This window comes from Lepidothrix coronata, unplaced genomic scaffold (assembly GCF_001604755.1).
Source record: "Lepidothrix coronata isolate B3197 unplaced genomic scaffold, Lepidothrix_coronata-1.0 Scaffold226, whole genome shotgun sequence".
NCBI classification, from domain to species: Eukaryota; Metazoa; Chordata; class Aves; order Passeriformes; family Pipridae; genus Lepidothrix; species Lepidothrix coronata.
Genome location: NW_016690406.1, coordinates 276,521 through 292,320, shown reverse-complemented (window position 1 = coordinate 292,320; position 15,800 = coordinate 276,521). Strand labels below are relative to the sequence as shown.

The window sequence follows — 15,800 nt, the reverse complement described above, 5'->3', positions numbered from 1 at the left end:
AGATCGATATTTCATTTTAAAGAACAGTTTCTATTCTGCTGTACTTTTGCTGATTTGAAAGAAAACAGACTCTGTTGCAGTATTTTTTGACTAAAAACCTGTAGAAGAAATCATTACAGTCTTTTACAACCAGAATCTGGAAGGGTGTCCCATTGTAATATTTTCAAAGAGAAGTTGTGCATGCAGTATGTATGTGCATATGGTGTTTATGAATTGTTTTTTAACTTTAGATATTTTATTCATTTTTCCACATGGTACAAGTAGAACACACATCTTTGTTGGACAGACACCAATACAGTAACATAGCTTTCGATTTCAGGCACTCAAGACTCTGTAGGACAAACGGCTACTCTATCTTCATGCCAGGACATCACATCCTGAAATTAGGATGCATGCCATCAGGCAGTCAATATCTCACTGAAGATACTCAGCCCTCAATACGTTCAGTTATACTAAATGAAGGAAACTGTAACCACTTCCAGTTATTCCATAGAGAGATTAAGGTCCATGAGAACTTTGCGTCTTGGCATACAACATCCTATTTTGATTTCACTGTGTTGTGGGATCTGCTGTTATCCACAGTTTGTGCACTTCATTGTCTTTTTTTTCTCACTTGCAGCATGCACACAGGCAGCATAGTAACTTCAGTCATAACAAGGTTCAGAAGACCCTAAAGCAGAGGGAATTGGGTAAGGACTGGCACAAAAACACCTGGCTGGAGCCTGTTAGGACAGCAGCAGAAAGAGCGCAGATGCTACTGATACCTGCATCCCCAGCCCCAGAGTGAGCAACATGGAGCTCAAAATTCACTTCTCCCATTTATGCTGTGTGCGTGTGTGTAAGCTGCTCTCCCAGACCTATGGAAAACACTGAAAGCACACTCTCTAGGATAAGTGCCTATCCAGACTCACTAGTGTAGTTCATTGGGCAAAGTCAGATGAAATGCAAGCGTGAACAGCTTACCTACAGACCAGAAAAGTCTTGCCTCTGCACACTGCCATGTCTAATAACTATATAAACCTTGTTTATTTAATTTCAAAGCTGCTGTTTCACTTAAGCTGTACCACGGTCTCAGGAATCACAAGATGGTGGCATTTAAGAAGCAGAGGCGATGCTTTCATTGATTTTCCAGGAAAAAGCTAGGTCCAAAAGCAAAATAAAGTTTCCTTTATAAAGAATGGAAATACTAATAATATAAATGAGTTCTTTATATCATTTAACATTGTTAACTATCACTCTGTTAAATAAAATATAATAAGGGACAAATCAGTTCAGAGAAAATACATAAATATTAATTCTGTTCCCACTGGTAATTTAACACCTATCTTGTACCCCAAGGTCTTGAAAACACTGAGTACAGAAAATAGTTCTTTCCCACTATCTGGGAAAAAACAAAGATTAACATTACATGAACTTCAGATGCACTGGTTTTAAGACAGCCAAACTAAAATGCCCACGCTGAGTATCTGTGGCACAGAAAACTAATCATGCTTGTTCACTGTCCTACCGAGAGTTTCTTCCTGTGATTGGCTTAAATTTGAGGTTTCTTGACAAGATCTAATGAATGGTTAACCTCGCTTTCCTGATAAAAAGCAAATGCTCCCTGACTTCACTCTTTTCTTGAAACAAGTCCATATGGATGAAATACACAAACTTCTGGCAACACGACCGCTGCCCTGTGCATTATTTAAATGCTAAAATAAAAAAAGGGGAATTTTTTTTTTTTTCCTCAGGCACGGCAGGTTCCACCGCGGGGAAGTTCAGCTCTGCTCTCGCAGGCACAGACCTGGGGCAGTGCCAAGCCCTCTCCCCTCACCCATCCCCTTTCCTGCTCTCCCAGCAGCGGGGCAGCCCTAGGGCAGCGGGCAGCGATTCCAGCGAGGCGCGGTATAAATAGGAGATGTGCTGTAGCCTTGTGGATCGCAGGTGGCACAGAGCATTTATCTTCACACGCGCCAGGGTGGATATCTACAGCTTACGAGTGGGAAAGGTCAGGTATGTCAGCTATGATGGCAACAAACAGCCTTACTAGCAGGCACGGGTGTATTCACCTTTCGCTGCTCACAGGCGGCGGACGCCTCCGGAGCTGGAGCGGGAGCAGCAGCCCTGGAGCACCGGCTATCTCCGGGCGTGCTCCCACCTCGGCTTGGGGCTCCCTCTCCTTCCCCTGCCTGTTGGGAAGGCGCCACTGCCTGCGAGGGTGGCAGATAACGCCAGTATTTTGGAACTGCTCTCTTCCGAAGCCACTGAAGAGATTTATTATTTATAGGCAGAGGGATGAAAACATGAAGTACGTACATGGGGGCCCGTGGGGGGAGAGCCAGTTACTGCCAGGCAGTAATTTCAGTCTGAAGTTCCTATGACTTAAATAGCCACTTGAGCTCTGCTCTTGCAGTTTATGATGTCAATAGAACCCCTAAATGAAATTACAGCCTTCTGATACGCAGCGGGGTAGCTTTTCTTCACCGTGTAATATACCCGGCCGGGAGAAATTGCACTATACGCAGAGTTTCACTAAAGCAGAGTTTATCATAAGAATGTTCCTGCTAAAATATGATTAGGCTTCTTGTTTGCCAGATAACACATCTAATGAATCAGGGTATGTGTGATAGTCATGTTTTGTGAACGCAGACATATACCCTGAGGTGAACTGGGCACTCCACTGCCTCAAAGCACCACTATTTCATTTCCACCGTAATTTGCACCTGCTTTGTTTTGCCAGCAGCACAGACCCATGCTAGCTCTGGAACTTGCCCCCGTTCCAGGAACTCGAAGCTTGCAAAGACAAAAAAAACAAACAAGGCAGCAATGGGGGGATCTACATGCTGTATTTACAGGCTTGCTTCTTTTTTTTTTTTTTTTTTTTTTTCTCTTCTAAGCATGCCTGAGCCTGGCTAAACCTCATTAGTAGCCCTGTGAGGGTAGGAAAAAAAAAATTCCACTTTTCAGTTGGGTGAGAAACAGAGGTAAAGATCACAGTGATAGACCTGGGATACAGATTCAGGTCTCCTAAAGTCTATTCCATTTCTTTCCACTGTCATTATGTTACTTCTACAACCCCCATTCTCAGCCCAGGACAGGAAGAAAAACCCTTCATCTTACCGTTCATGAACCTTCCTATTTCTTTATCCTTTAGCTGAGGACATGACTGCAGTTGATAATTAGAGATCTGTAGTTAGTGGCTGCTTTATCTCAATAACTTGCAAATCCCTTTTACTTTCCTAACTTTCCCCGTCATATGACTTAATTCAAAATCAAGTTTCACTTTCTTTTCTGAATTACAGGAAGGAAAATTAGTGCTGCTTCAGTGTTGTGACCCAGGAAAAAGAAGCTGTTGTTCAACTTTTAGAAAAGATAGGCTTACACTATAAAATAAGAAAACAAATTGAAAATACCTTAAAACAGGCAATGTACTCAAAACAAGGCATTTTTATTCCTTTTTGCTTTTATGTACTTTTACTGCAAAAATTGTCTCTGGATATTGCTTAAGTTCTTGTACTTCTGTAGCATCCAGTACCTATGAATCTGTGTACCTTTATCATTACATCTTTTTCTGTGCTTTGTTCTTGTCTGATGCAGTTAACAGTCATAGAACAAGCAGCATATCACATCAAACAATTGTGCAGAAAACAGTGGTTTTCATTCTACTCCATAAATATATATTCTCTTCCCCAAAAGTTCAAATGTTCAAACTAGTGGTTTGAACATGAGCGAAAGAATACCATTTTCTCTTTGGTGGTGTCAGAGAAAGGATGACAACCTTCCCACTTTATCTATGGGTAAAAGAGAGGTTTTAATTTGGCACTGCATGTAAAGCACTTGAGATTACTACTTGGAAGGGATGCTGTAACTAAAATGGCTACTGCTAAAAGCAGACAATGCATGTATAACGGAATGACCATATGTATTAATTTTAATTTTTTAAAGCAACTATGATAAACTATTACACAGTAGACAAAGAAGCTAGTACTAATGAGACAATTTATCATCTTACCATCCCAAAGTGTTTAAATGGCATGTTAGAATATGATTTGAAATTGCAGATTTTCACCCTAATGATTTTAGACCATAGACAAACCATTAGAACCTTGGCTTACAGTCAATAAGCAGCTTATACCATAATAAGCAAAACTGCCTATTTTTTCCACATTGCTGTACATAAATACCAGCAAAGACGAGTTCCTTTGCTACCAGAGAGAATTACAGAATAAATAAATTAATTAAATAATTTAAACGTCAAGAGGTTTAGAGCAACACAGAGACTCTTAAAAAAGAGATTAAACATTGTTTTGCCTTCTTGGTGAAAGATGCCAGAGTGACAGTCCTTGACTTCAGTATATCCAGAGAACAAGTGTTATACAGGCAGAAGTCTGAAGTTTCAGACATTTAGCACTGTGCTTTGAGAACTTTCCATTTCAGAAGTACTTATGTCTTTCAGACTTACACTGCCTGGAGGGAGAAAGTAAATCAGAGATAAGCTTCAAAGATCAGACCCAAAAGTGTGTGTGGGCGTTCAGTATAGCCCATTTAGAGAAAAGAAAAAAATCCATTATGTTTCTATCTGTGATGTGAACTGCCTGAAAGTTTGGGATGTTCTGATCTGTCAGCTGCTTTGAGTACACTGTAGAAAGGTGATGCAACAGCTAAGTCGGGATCTTAACATCAATTTAGTCAAAAGCTGGGACCATTTGGATTGAGGCTTTGATGTATGTAAAGGTTATTTCTATGTGTATGTAAGACTCTTTACTGAAGGGATCAGCCAACTTAATTGCAGGTTTTGTTGAGAGCTGGTGATTTAGTTGAAGTTCAGAGAGAGGTCTGCAGCACCAGGGAATGAAGAGAAACAGCTAACCCTTGCTGCTCAGTGCTGAAAAACGTTTGTGGTCAACTTAGGGGTTTGTATATGAAAAAAGAGAAGTTCACAGTTCTTTATGGTTCTAATACAAAACCAGATGAAACTCAGAGGTTTTGTCTATCTTTCACTTGAAGTTTTCAGGCTTCCAGGCAGTCAAACTGCATGCTGAAACTGAAGCAGGGGGAGGGACTGACAAGCCAACATGGATTGAAACCAACAAAAATATTTGCAAAAATTGCAAAGCAGTAAAACCACCAAATCTTACATGACTTTACTTATTGGTTATAAGAAATAGCAAGTACTTTAATATGGGTTGGACGTGATTTGATACTGAGCTCAGTTCTGAAATCAATGTCAAAGCCTCCGAAAACTTCAATGAAAGACTGCTCAGCGCCAGCCTTTACGTACCGTCCTTGGGACTTATACTGGGCATGAAACCAGGGAAAAGGTGACTGGACTTTTCTGTATGTCACAGGTGACCAGCAGCATTTGAAGAGGGGCTATCTCCCTGGGTGTCAGAGAGACATGCTTGTTGATACATGTGCTGAATGAATCCTACTCAAAAGCAAGACAAAGGCGAGAAGAATGCTTCCTAGTTAATATCCCATGTGAGATATATTGGTGCCATTAAAGATCTTGGTCTTTTGCCAGGGACATGTTTCAAAGAACAGGATAATAACTCAAAATACAAATATTTTGACTGCTGCCCTGTGTTTCTTATATGCCTACTTTGTTAAGAGTAGAAAATGTTATTCAAGAAATGATTCATTGCTTCAAGTCATATAATATGGAAGATGATGAAGGATGAATGGAACAGCCCACACATTGCCCTGGCCACCTTTATCGCTACAGCAGAAATATATTAACAGAAGTGATACATTCAGTGGGGCAAGAGAGGACAAAAGGATACAGTCTGGGCCTGGAACTAGAGATGTTCATCCTACCCCTTTTTCTTTTGCTGGCTCTCCCATGTGGCCGTGAGCAAATCACTGCAGATTTCTAAGTCTCATCTTCCCTATCCAACAGCTGAAAATAACTCTGTGTAAGTACCTTGATGTTGGCTGAGACACTCAATTCTTTAGCATCCAAGATTTTGTATATAAAGTTCTTCAAAGTACATTTTTTTTTTCTGATTTCCAGTTCCCCATACAGCAGACAGAGAACATAAGGCAATCGAGAGAGTTAAAAAAAAAAAAAAAATCCAACCCTTCCCTCTCCCTCAAATGGACCAGCAGCCTATAAACCAACTAGTTCTTCCTATTCCCAGAGGTGGCTTCCACAGAAGCATTTTCTTTTACTATGCATCCACTGTAGAGTTTCTTTTCTGCTTGGCTGGGCAATCAGGTATTCAGAGCATAATGTAAATGCTCAGAACACAGAGGCATGAAAACTTGCCAGACAGAAACTCCAAGCGAAGGATTAACATCCCCCCCCGCCCTTCTCCGGCTCTCCCAGCCCCTCCTGCCCGCCCTCCCCGCCGCAGCCCGGCCGCGCTGCCCAGCCTGACCCCCGCTGGTGGCGGTGGGGATGCCGGGGTGGGCACAGCCCCCCTGCCCGGGCGACGCCGGGCTCCCCGCACTCCGCTCGGCAGCCTCCGCGCTCCAAGCTTCATATTCCTCCTGTGCTTGTTGCTGATCTTTGCTTTTATATACTAAAAAAAAAAAAAAAAAAAAAAAAAAAAAAGGCAAAACACAACAAAAAAACCTTTATTTCCTGCTTCGCCGCGGCGGCCCCGAGAATAGAAGCCTTGACACATCAAATTCTGGGAGCTCACCACTCACCAGGGCTGTGGTTCCTGGTCCAAGCAGTGACGAAGGAGAATCACCTCACAGTCTCTGGAGAGTGGCAGGGCTTGGCTGCGAAGCGCGCCCTGCGCCGATGGGCTTTTTGAGTTCGCTCTGTTCCAGAGCGAGTGCCGAGGCAGAGAAATTAGGGAGGGGAGAGGTGGGAAGGAAAATCACTGGAGCCTCTTACGATCAAACTTCCACTAAGCAAGAGGAAATGTCTTATAAATAAACAACAGCAAGAGAAACAAAAAAATCCATCCCGTCCTGCCAGAGGAATGTACATTATTGTCTCTCGACGGAAAACTTTACACCACACCAGAAAGCAAGAAAGCAGCCATGTCTCCTGAAGCCACCCTCCCTTGAGCGAGGGGGTGGGGAAGAGGAGGGCAGCGCGAACTTAAAAAAATATATTGGGAAGTTCATGCGATTTCCCAGTAGACAAACAAAACTGTCCAAATTCAACAGATGTCAGTATTCCAAGGTTTCACACAGTGCTGAATTTCTTTAGGTCTGATGATCATTGCTCCGCCATGAGGACACATTCAAGGAGGAAGTTCAAGGCAAGGGGAAGGAAGAGAAGGTCACAGTATATGCATGTTTGTGTAGATCTGTATGTATATATGTGTATATTTATTTATGCCTAATATTCACATTTTATGATTCATATTTATAAGCATATTTTTATAGAGCTATTTAAAAACTTGAGGTAGATGAAATTCTCTTATCTCATATCTACCCATAATTTTTGAGATTTACGGGCCAGAGTTCCAAGGCCTTCATTCTCACCTCACGAGACTACAAGTGTAATCTACTTAAAACTAACACGTTATCATACCGCAGCTCACAAGTGAGATGAGTTTGGTGATTTCAGTACAGTCCCTAACTTTGCAAAAAAACTATCGCATGATTTGGCACGGCGTACAACAAATAGCAGTCTCTTCATGAGGAACTACAGATGGCAATGGGAAGAGTAATTCAAATAATTTATCAAGCCCATTTGGAGACCTAGAATGCGAGATGGCCCGAGCCTATGAGAAGCCAGTATGCTACAAGTCATTATTAGCAAGCTTATTAAACCTGTCTCACTGTACAGCCGTAAAAGATCAGAGATTGCTGATGAGAACTGAGGTGCTTGGCAGTGCTGTGTCTTGGGTCCTGACTAGGAAACCAGAGTACAGGAGGTGAGGACCTACTTCAGAGGAAAAGTGGGGTAAAAGACTAAAAGATCATGAGATAACTGAAAATGGCTTGGCACAACCTGCACTTCAGTTCTAGGGGACTCCACCTTTAAGATTGCGATGTGATGCTAAAAGTGCATAGTGCCCACCCCAAAATTCAGTTTACCAATTCTCAAAAAATTTGCCTAACCTGTTGAATTCCTGAGGACTACCATATTCACAGGACACAAATGAAAACATATTTTTAAACTAATTAGTTTTACATCTGTGCATTGTTGCTGTTGAAATATTGCTATCATAGACTTTTGCTAGCAACAATCAGTCTACAGTGCAGGTGGATAAGGCAGAGACAAGCTTAAGATTGAAGTATGTTTGAAAATAAAAGCCTTTAATGCAAAATTTATAGTAAATCACAGTTTCTTCAGGCTCAGATCTTTAGGAGAAGCTATTGTTAAAGCATTTCGAGATCTACAATACCAAGGTGATCTTAATAAAATAAAAGGAGGCATTTTCAAGAGATTTCTTAAGACAGAGCAGTAGAAGTGACATCACTGAAACATCACCAGGGGAGCTGTGTGAAGGACGTGAGTCTCATTAATCTTACCAGATTAATTGGCAAATTGTAAATCTGATCATCTAGCTCATACATGCTGGTACCAAAGAGGTCCTTAACCTGGAAGGACACTGGGTGACAGAGAAGCTGTTGGCTGATCTGACCTCACCAAGAAAGGCTTTGCTTATTTACAAATCAGCTCAGCATTCACCTTTCTCGCTAGGTTTATGTTTACCAGCATTGCCAGAAATATTTAAGAAAACTGAGACAAATGTGAGCTCTTGCAAGTGAAACCTTATTAGTGAGAGGTGTCCAGAGAGCCAGGTGCTCAGAGAGGAGAGTGGTGCACAAATGATAATGGAACAGAATTTGAAATAGAAATTCCTGTCTGTGACGAGGAAAACCTTTAACATTTCTAAGCAGGAAACACAATTAGCAAGCTGATCAACTGACCTCAGGTTCCCAATACCTTAGCTGCCTTTAGGGAATTTACGTAGATGGAAGTGGGGGCAGTATATGGCCTTATGTTTAATAAGTCATTTGCTAAACAGTCCAGAGATCAATAGCAGACATTAAATTAAGTACTCTGGCATTCTTATTATTTAGTATCATTAAGCATTAGGGATGCTGTACTGTAAACACAGGGTACAGAGAACTAAATGAAATCTTCTATTTAAAAAAAAAAAAAGCCTTTGGAATTTCTGAAATTTAGACTAGATAAAAAAACACATGCAGCAAACGGATTAAAATCTCAGTAAATTTCATGTGTCTGCCTGTCAGCTCGGACTATTTCCATTACAGACTTCAGGAGACTGAACTGTGCCATTCTTGTTTCACTAGCATTAACAGTGGCCGCAGCCTCAGAACTGCAAAATAATAAGAGCCAAGAGGACAATCATTTTCCTCAGATTTTTTATTTTGACATTTCCCATTTGTGCCCTTTTTCAAAGTTTTAATTTGGTAAAGGCACTTTTCAGCCTGTCTTTTAACAGGTCACTAATAACTTGGGATGCAAGATCTCATATTTCATTTTTTGCTACTGCCACCACTAAATATTTCATTTACCTTAAGTACAGCAGACCACTCTGGAAGGTTTATTTCTTTTCTTTTTTTTTTTTTTTAAGGTTTATTTCTTTTCTTTTTTTTTTTTTTTCCCCACAATACTGTTCACAGAGTAGTTTTTGTGATTCCTTATTTGCATCAGGCTAGTTTCATCCTACCTGCTTAAGTAAATTAACAGACTGCTTACAGAAATATTTTCATTCTTTAAGTAGCTTGGTGAGGCAACTGTACTAATGTTCCTTCTTCTTGAGACCTGTATGCAAATAACTGGGAGTCTCGGAGGTGGTACCTTATTATAACACAAGCTTGTTCCATAAAATATTTTTTAATATTCATAACTGTGTTACATACACAAATATAAATGTGTACGTCTGTACATACACACATACATATAAATAAAATCATCAGAGTTTTATTTCTGCCCTCTGACTTGGCTGTTAGCCCTTGAACTAGAAGACTCAATGCTTTCAATTCTGTATATGTGCACACACACAAAATACAGAGCTAAACAGAAGCATTTTAAAAACAACAGTACGACCTAAGGGTTTCTCTGCCTGCCGTATACCAGTCTAGAGAGGACAAGATTCAAAAAGGCTGACGCTTTCCCCATCTCAGCAAAGACAGAGAGAAGAACCCCAGCAGATGCAAGAGAGTTCTTGGAGACCCTGACTTTTCTCTCCTCCCCTCTATGCATCTGTCCACGCAACTAAACCTCTGCGCTTAGAGACAGGCCATGCTGTGACCAGACCTTGGGAGCAGCTGCAGATAAGCACATGGAGGTTAATTCTGCTTTTTGCTCCATTAACCTCTGCTCCACCTTTGTGACACCCTCAAGGAGGAAAGACTGCGAGACGGTGTGGACAGGGGAGCCAGGCACGTGCCAGCAGCCAGGCAGCACTAAAACGGGAGTCATACCATGACAGGGCTGCCTCTGGATCCCAGGCTTCACAGGATTCAGAGACTAGTTTCCTTTGCTCCTGCCAGTTCTGCCTCACCACTGAACACTTGCAGGATGCAAGTATTCCCCTTCTCTGCAAGGCAAGCTTCATTGCAGTTCCCTGCAGCCTTTCCCTCTGCTATATATTCCTCTCTATGGGAGGAGATGCACAGCCTTTGGCAGTGGGTGCAAACAGATGAGATAAACAAAAAGAGATGAATTAAACCTAGTGGAAAAGTCTTCCCCAGATGTAGTGTCTCCACCTATAAATACAGATTCTCCTGGTGTCCTCCAGATGCAAACACAGAGTTGAGATTTTCGTTGTTTTCTTGTTTAGTACAAAGCAATTAAAATGTAAAAACCGCTCAAAATCTTCCTTCATTTAAAAAAAATAGGTCACAGACACAGAAGCGGTCAGTCATGATTTGGAGTGGGCAAGCAAACAATTTTCATTTGATTGTGCTCTTGTTTTTGTAACTAGCTTTTCTGCTGTGACCTGCTATACTTACCCTGTCTGCTGTGCTAACCAGCAACATGCCTTTTTAATCTGCCTTCCTGGGGTCTGCATTTGATTACAGCATTCATGTTCTATTTAGATTCTTTTGAATCATGCCCTGTGGTGCTAGCACGAAAGGTGTTATTTATAAAATGAAATTCTGTTGTATTGCAACTTGGATTCAAAGAGGACAAGCAATATTAAATACTTACTTTATTTAATAATATCTTGGATTTATTAACTCAATTTCATTACAAGATTAGAGATGGTAACCTGGAGGGGGTTATTAACTAATAAACAGGCTTCAGGCAACTCTGCCCTATATAAAATAAAATAAAAATACATATATATGCATTTAAATTACTTCTATTTTGAGGGCCCAGATATACACCTCTGGCTCAAAAGAATAGGTTTCTTGATAAATATGGTTGCAGGGAGCTCTAGGCTGGAACCCACTAAGCTCACAGTCCCTTTAGGACAGTGGGAATCCATATTTAACAGCTATCCCAAGTGACTGACCCTGTTTAGGTGGTTGTATCCCACGTGGGATGAAGTCTACCACTCAGCTGTGACAGAACTGATGAAAACTGCAGTTACTTCAAACCACTGTGGGCAGCACACCAGAAACCACGAAACTCTGCTAACCCATCTGACCCTCCTTGACTTGCCCAGCATTACAAGGCTCATATTAGTGAGCTATTCCACGGCTCTTACTTTCCCAGCATCAGTCCCGGATGTACCACAGGCGAAGCACCTCAAGCATTTGGGGAATCTCGCAGGCAACATGCTATATCTCCCCAAAACAATCTCCTAAGCTATCAAAGAGCTTCTCTTTCCAGAAGACAAGGGGACAGAAGGTTCCTGACTGCGTACCTAGTATGATATGAATCTGTATTCTGATACTTAGCTATTCATGACTACTTAGACAACATTTAAAACCAGTGCATATTCTATTCAGTCAGATATCGCATGACTGGCAGCTGAATTTAACTGCAATCTCTTCACATAGTAAGCTCAAGCACACTTGCTGGCATTCCAGGTTAGAAAATTCACAGAAGGTTCAAAGCTCCTCAAGAGTACAAGAACACTGAGATGCATTTTTTTGTCCATTTCCTAAATAAAACTAACAAATGCTAATACACTATTAAATGCCTCTTCTCTGAAACACTCTACGACAAGATGTAGCTTATGTGACTTTGAACCTGTCAGGTCCACAATAAAGGCTGAGTCTGACAGGGGAAAATAGCGCAGTATCAATGTCACAGATACTACAGGCTGGGAATTCCCACTTGGAGGTGCATGGCTGCTAAAAGCTTTCACCCCACATCTGTTGCATAGTTAGCTGTGAGTCACCTGCAGTCAGCTTCATTAGACCTGAAGTGTCACTCAAATAAGACAAGCTATTGCTAGAAGAGATCTCAGATTTTTAGGCATTTGATAGATTAAAAGGAAAGTGTCATGATATGTTAAATGGATATTCAAATACTTTAGGTCTCAGTTTTCATCTACTTACAGATCGCATGCCTTTTCCTGAAGCTGGATGGTAGGCAGAGACCAAAAATAAAGGGCAATTTTTTTTTTTACTCATGTGGTGTTGTTCATTGCAATGACTCAGTGAAGTATAAAATCCAATGCATGAAGATCATGAAAAGACAGAAATACTAACAAATTAAATCTGATCAGAAACATATTTGAGAGTGACCTCTAAAATTCAGGAGAGAACACCTACAGCATAGTGGGGCGCAGATATTCCCAAGAGAAACTGAGGTTAAGTAAAAGAACTGTATGCAGAAGAGGTTAATTTGGGTCAAAAACGAAGGGAGATTGAGAAACAGATTTATGGTAAAACTTTCAAAGGCAGAAGCAATAATTGCACCCACAAAAGGCATGTGCATCATTGCTGCAAACAAAAACACATGCTTGGACTCTCTACAGGCAATCTGGCATCTGTCTCTCATTCCCTCCCTCCTCCTGACCCTGAGACCTCTCTCTCTGGAATTTTGTTCCATGAATATTCCATAATGCTACACTCAGCTCCTATTTTCATGAAAAGTCATCATTAGCTAATAAGTGGAAGTTCACAGCATTACTGTCAATCAGTGGTTGGTTTCCATGAGAATGGAGACAGATCTCAACTAAGAAAAATAGTGAGGTTCAGGCACAAGTGATATTCTGTCTACATGTGTTATGTGTATATCACTTTGAAACTACTGAACTAACTTGTTTGGCATTTGATTTATTAGCAGACTCTCAAGGGTATCTACAAAATAAGCCAAGTTTAAACAACATTGATTTGGGTCATTTTGAAGTGAGGCAGAAACAAAATATATTATTTGGTATGTTAGGAATACTGCAATTTATTCTCATTCTCTCTTTGCTCACTTCTTTCTATATGCTTAAAAACCCATTAAGAAAAAGAGTGAATCTTTTTTCTAGCTGCCTTTTTTTTTTTTAAATTTCATCCCACCAGATCTCAAAGTACAACAGTTTCTATCCTAAAATAATTAGTGAGAGAAATTTATAACTGATACTGTGGATTATGAAAGGAAAAAAATTCTGTTTTATTGGTAAGAGCATGCTACTATTTCTGAATTGATGCAGTTTGTTTACAATGAACAGACCAGGTGAGTACATGATGTAAGGGTGCCTGGTATGTACGGGGTAGAACTTTACAAAGGCACATTTATCTTTTACTATATTTACCCACTCATCAAAGTTTCTTGCATATTCTCCTCTAGAACTAAACAAGGTAAACAGTGCAAGAAAATAAGAAGCCAGTTATTTCCTTTTTAGGGGCCATTAACACCAGAAATTCTGTAAAATGTAGATACATTTCTACATTTCAAATGTTGTTAAAATTTAATACAATTGGGTCAATAGCTTTATAAGGAAATTCTATGAAAAGAAGGTAGTTTCATTCACTGTACTAGTTTTGCCCTTGTAATTTTAATATAAAGAAGGATTACATTTTAAAATATACCCCAAATTTAAGACTATTCATATAAAAGCCCCTGGTTTTACTTCTGATCAAATTAATGAAGAACGAAGTCACAGGCAATGAGAGAAACACCAGCAAACCAAAAACCATTTGACAGATACAGTTAAAATGCCTAATTCCATGCAGTTACTTCAGTGTGACTGATCTCAGGAAGAATAAACTAGTTCTGCAGGGACAGACAGTCTGAGCAGTGAATGGAAAAACAAGGAAGAGACACTGGGGAGAGAACACCACTGGGTGAAGCCTGCACAAGCTAGAAATCACTTGGCCTCTCAAAGACCCACCAAGACATAAGAAGGATAAATGCAATGCCATCTGTATGCATTCTTCCAAGTCTCCACTCTCTTTCTAATTTTTCTCAACCAAGAATCTCTCTGAGATATATCCACCTAATGAAAAATTTATCTTCTTTTCCTCAATGAAAGTTTAAGAAAGTTCTGGGACAGATCTGTTTTGAAGTCAAACAAGAATCACATTATAGCCACATAGTGGAAGAATTTTCTCCCTCTTGGGGTACTCTGTTTTTGCCCTCATGTGAGGTCAGCCTTTGAAGCGCACTCACACAGCTCTAAAATATAACGTGAGAGTTCTCTAATTAAACAGACACTAATATAAAACTGATACTTGGTTTCCATACTGAGATTCATGTATGCACTGTATGAAGCTGAAGGACCTGGGTCCAACACAGTTGTAATCCTGTTTTGCAGTATCTGGTGAAACCAAAATTTACATTTTTTTTCCTAGCATGTTTTCATCCAGCATTCTGTAGAAGGACTGAGGCCCATTACAGCCATATTACATGGTAGAACAAACTGGTCTGACCCCAGGCAAAGACTTTATCCTCTCTGCGTCTCAGTTTCCCCGGGTGTCAGGTTGGAAGGGTCATTCTTTTCCACTTAATAGGGAAGCTTTGGGAATTATCTACTTAACATCCAGATAAAAAAAGGCTCAGAATGGTAGGGCTGAGCAAGTAGGCTTGCTGCATAACATGGCTGTTGCCAGCAGGCAGCAGGTATCACAGATCTCATGAAAGATCACTCGTCGATTTTAAGTTACGTTCATTTTTGTGCCTGTTCTGTAGCCCCTAGAGATTAAATACAGCTGAGTGCTATTATACAGTTAGCTCCAGCGAATGAAAAATATACTCTTTTAGCAGTTTTATTCCTTTATCAATTACTACTTTAAGAGACTTGTACTGTATTATTTTATATTGGCCAGTTGTAAAAATAATTTATTCCCTGAAGAGTTTTATTCCTTTAACATTTCAAATTTTTTTGTTCAATGTTTACCATGTGACCATTTTTGACAGAGAGTGAAAGGAATACTTTATTAAAGGAGCTAATATAGCTCCTTTTCTTATGCACATTTTGACCATTTTTTAAAATAAAAGATCTGGATGGGATTTCTAGTAACGCAGAAAATCTAGTAAACTTTTTTTTTCTTGCAAGTTTCTTTGCATTACTGTATTGTCATCATGAGGGAGAAAAAAGGAAATCCTGTCCAGATTTCTGATAAAGCAGCAGACCTACCTACAGAGGACCAAACCCACTTTCCTCCCTTCTTCTATGTACATCTTTTTTCTTCAGCTTGCTCCTACCAAGGACTACATAGAATAAAGATGAGTTCCTTACAGACTAAAAGTCCAGTAGAAGAGCCATTGTGATGAAAACCTGTCAAGCAAGCACAGAGCCACCACAGAACTAGCAGGAAAGCTTGCTCAAGCATTATTCAATGACTGACATTGACAGGTAGCTCTGTGACTTAGTTTTCTCTGTAAGTAGCTCAAACCATAACGAAAAGAGCTGTCATGATGAGGAAGATGTCCAGTTGGATTGAAAGGGCAAACCTATGTTGCCTTTGAGAACACCGTATCATGGAGGCAGGAACCCAGGTCATGTTCAGCAGAGGCCTGTGACATCACAGAACAGGGTGAC

The 15,800-nt window shown here is 40.3% G+C and overlaps 1 protein-coding gene across 14 annotated transcripts in view; it reads right to left on the bottom strand.

Annotated features, from left to right (window-relative positions):
• The window catches only part of ZBTB20 (zinc finger and BTB domain containing 20), a 468,555-nt gene that overhangs the window by 177,587 nt on the left and 275,168 nt on the right, over window positions 1–15,800 (bottom strand). For 2 of the 14 annotated variants that reach the window (XM_017833971.1, XM_017833972.1), the window contains exon 1: window positions 15,396–15,696. The exons of the other annotated variants lie outside the window; for them this stretch is intronic. The gene's annotated coding sequence lies outside the window, so the exon portion shown is untranslated. Of the gene's footprint in view, window positions 1–15,395; window positions 15,697–15,800 lie in introns of those variants that run through there. 14 annotated transcript variants of the gene reach the window in all.